Source organism: Ochotona princeps, chromosome 28, assembly GCF_030435755.1.
Source record: "Ochotona princeps isolate mOchPri1 chromosome 28, mOchPri1.hap1, whole genome shotgun sequence".
In the NCBI taxonomy this organism is placed as follows: Eukaryota; Metazoa; Chordata; class Mammalia; order Lagomorpha; family Ochotonidae; genus Ochotona; species Ochotona princeps.
This window is the reverse complement of record NC_080859.1, coordinates 3077199-3081159: the sequence shown is the minus strand read 5'-3', so window position 1 is coordinate 3081159 and position 3961 is coordinate 3077199. Positions and strand designations below refer to the sequence as shown.

At 51.9% G+C, this 3961-nt stretch overlaps 1 long non-coding RNA gene across 2 annotated transcripts; it reads right to left on the bottom strand.

Moving 5' to 3' along the window:
• Positions 1–295: 295 nt before the first annotated feature.
• LOC131478202 (uncharacterized) lies at positions 296–2627 on the bottom strand. Of its 2 annotated transcripts, XR_009244353.1 has the most exons (4): positions 2584–2627; positions 1848–1991; positions 1650–1739; positions 296–668 (listed from the first exon to the last, which is right to left on the bottom strand). It is a non-coding gene; the product is annotated as an uncharacterized LOC131478202 (long non-coding RNA). The 2 variants fall into 2 exon arrangements; XR_009244352.1 differs by lacking the exon at positions 2584–2627 and having other exon boundaries at positions 297–668; positions 1848–2111.
• Positions 2628–3961: the final 1334 nt, after the last annotated feature.

Genomic DNA, 3961 nt, shown 5'->3' with positions numbered 1-3961 from the left:
CAACAGCGGTGGCCGCAGCACTGCCAACATGTAGAAACATGTTACAGGTTATAAAACAGCAATCTGTTTCAAGAGTAAAATAATCACAGATTAAAGCTGGCATCTGGTCCTAGTAAGCGCATTCACCTACCAGCCAGCACTGGAGACTGGACTGGTTATTAAAGACAAAAGGAAACAGAAACAGGACACTAGAGTGCAGTGTGTATAGGTATTTATCAAAAATACATATGCATATATTGATAGAAAATCCACAAGAGCTCTGGAGGGGGAGAGCAGAAGCCCTCTGCCCTCTCCCCCACTCAACGCTTCCATCCCCACTCTTACTGTCTTCAGAACTGCTTTCATTTTTGACCCAAATTTACTGGCTTCCTTGAAACAATTTTACCTTTCTCATATCAAAACCATCCGGAAAGAAAACTGTAGGATGTGGAAATACGGGAGAGCATCAGACATTATTTATCTGCAGGGAATGGATCCTGCCACTCTTTAATTTTCATAGACCGCGTCTTGTCTTTTGTCATTCACTCGATGTTAAATTTTGCAAACGTAGTCTAATGCCAACCAGTGATGGTGCTGGGAAACTTGCCTCAGCAGGCAGATGTCCAGATCAAAAAATAGCCTTGCCTGCCGGTCTTTAAGGAAGAAATAGACACAAACATGCTCTCCTCCTGCAACACAAGGTTGCGTTGGGTGGGGCCGCGTGATTGACATCCATTTGTCACTTTCATTGGAAAATTTCACGGGCAGCTTCCAGTATGCTTAGACAGATTTAGATGAATGAAAACACTGACTAATGATGCTATTATCTCTGTATCAAATAGAGAGGAAGGCCTGAAAACCCCCCGTCGCTCACTCATGTGAACTACAAAAATGAGGAGGGAGGGGAATGCAGAGAGGTGGGAATAAAAACAGAAAGAAGTATCCTGAGATGGCAAATTAACAAAAAGAAGTAGCATTCAGATAGAGAAAAAGATAAAGCAGATTGTGTTCTGGGGACGAGTTCTCAGTCTCATCAACAGGGCAAATCGTAGGAACTGCAAAACACTGCCTTGCCTACCATCTTTTTAGCAATCAGATCTTTCTAACCGTCAGTAACTAAAGGTTGTTATTTTGGGAGAATGAAGTCAGTATGTTTGTTTTCCTGAGGCAGGCAGGGGCAATATCATGCTCTTCATGAACCTCATTAATATTCATTAATTTTTAAAGCAAGTTAGTTTGCTTTGGCTGTTATCTATATAGATAGTTTGTCTTTAAATAAAAATAATTAAAAGAACTTCATTATTTAAGGTATAATTAGCATGAAATTCAAATCCTGCTTTTCCATTTGTGAACATAATTCATCAGAGAGTATATATTTTTCAGAAGGGTCTGTTTTAATTGAATTCCTGGGGTAAAATTCTAATAATCATACCAACTAAAATAACCTAAATGTAACCAAAATTAAACCGAAAATACTTCCAAATTTTTTTTTCAAATTAATCTCCCACTTCAGAGTTCCAGAGCTGACCCAATTAGCTCTGCACACACAGTCAGCTGTTTGACATCTTCCAGCATTTCACACTGGACCGTTTTCACCCTTCCAGCACCTTCTAGCGCTTTCCAGGGCCTTCCATCCCCGCCCAGCGCCACGCACATTTAGTGATATTTACCTTACGAAGTAACTCAATCCAGATGGGCACAGTGCTCACATCGCTGCAGAAAGTAATTGTTTCCTCGTGCTTACCGCTCCCATTCCGGAACTACAAACCAAACACTGAAAATTATCCTCCTGCAACTAGGAAATTGCGGACAGAATTGCCAAGCAGGTTCATTTGTAAATAAGACGGATCCCTGGAACCCTGCGTTACCTGGCTCTGCAGCAGGTCCCCCCGCCTTTGTAAATCAAGCATTTTACACTCTGACAGAATAACCACCGGGACAAATAAGTCATGCGTGTGAACTTGACAATGGAATCCTCCACGTGCCCTTGAAGCACAACATGACCAGTAGGACTTTGTGGACATAAGCACAGAAATAAAATAACACCCAAAGGGAAGAGGTCTGAACAACTCAGGGAAAATTTTGAGGCATGACCAAATAGGGAAATTCACACTATCGAATCTGAAGAAATCACTTTATCAGTGTGGACATGTATGTCGGCATGTGCTGTATGTGCCCATGTGAAGGGCCGCGGGGAACCAGCTTGATTTGTCAGTACTACGTTCCAGTTCAAAGAAACGCTTCTGTTACATTTTCTTCAGGTTTTGTTTGTGTTTTGTGTTGAAGGTAAACTGGCCCCGGGGAGGGGGGACTGGCACAATTTTCCTGGGTTTTAGGGCAATTTGGATAACAGGGGAAAGCGCCGTACTTCTTTGTTATGAAAGACACAGCACTGTAGACCTAATTTTGCTCAAAACCGGGTTCCTGGCAGCTAACCCACAGGAGTGAGTTGAGTTCCTGGCTCCCCATGCCGTAGGAGGTTCAGGCGAGCAGGGAACAGGGCGTACAGTTACTCCTCCGTGAATGGATTTCCAATTCAAGGCTCTGGGTTATGGGCTTCCCGCTGGGCCGCCCCCAGCTGATCTGTCATTTCATGGCACATACCCTGGTCAGCGTCTGACCCCTCCAGTTGTAACAGGTGCTGTGGGTGGGGTCTGAACCAAGACACAAAGTTAGCACTAGCATCTGGAAATTTCGCTCCGCCCCGAGGGCCTATAGCTCCCAGTTGGAACAGTCGAAGAAGCATGGGGTCTGGGCTCCCGCGAAGCCGGCCTGGACTCCCCACCCTGCTGGCGCACCTGCGCAGCTCTAGAGGGCATGAGCGCCAGCAGGGTGAGAAAGGGTTAAGCAGAGGCCACCACGCTGCTGGGGTGGGGTAGCCCACTGGCACAGTGTGGTCCACACAACACCGCCCTGCCCTGCGTGTGGGCGACTCCAACCAAGCCTTGGGGGTAGACCGGGGCTCACGGCACCTACAGGCCGCTTCACACCCGCTGACCCCATGCTTCTCTCAGGCTGCCGTCGAGGTCTAGGGCCACATCTCCTGACTCCAGCGCCTCCTCTTTCTGCCGACGCCTGCAGAAGGGTTCTACACAGGCGCCCCTCACACCACCAGCCCCGTCCCACTACCAATCACAAATAACCTTGGTGGCTGGCGGGGTCGGGGGTGCACGCACGCACCCCAGGGCCCACGCGGTCGCCTGCCTACCAGACTGAGTCCCCGCCAGCCTGTAGCCTCTTTCCACCACCCAACCCCCGGCTGCCCCTGGGCCGCCCCTGACCCCTGGGGACCCCCAAGCACTGCCCGCGCCCACCCACCCCTCTCCATAACCCAGCCTTCCAGGAAAACAGATCAATCAACGTGGAGCGGCCAGGCCGCGAGGCGGGCAGGCTCCCTGGGGCGTGTTTGTGTGCGTGGGGGGTGGCACGCAGGCGGGGTGGTGGCAGCGGACCCCACGCGGGCGAAGTTTGCCGCTGTTGACAAACTTGCGGTGGCCGCGCGCCCGTGTCAGCGCCACTTCCGGGATAATGAGGGCCGCGGTGCGGGCGCACGGCGCGGCGGCGGCGGCGGGAGGCGGCCGCCGGCCGGAACAGCAAATGCTATTCAGCCCGAGCAGTTTCAAGCCGCCCGAGCTGGGGAATTACTGTAGTCGCGCGGCGGCTCCCACCGCCGGCGCTGCCAGTGCGCGCGCGCGCCGGGGGGAGCCGCGGGCGGCGCGGGGCGCAGGGCGCGGGGAGAGGGAGCCTGCGAGCCGCCCGGCCCGGGCCTGGCACACCCCGCTCGGGGCTCTCGGGGCGGCCCGGCGCCCACCCCCTGCGCGGGGGAGCGCGCGCACACCGGGGCCCCTCCAACTTTTCCTCGCCCCCCAACCATCACCCTCTCCAACCCTCCTTCCCCCGCCCCCCCACACCAAACTCCCTCTTTGTTTCAAATAGGACTCTCCAAAAATTTATTCTTGGGAAGACTGACAGCCGGGGTCAA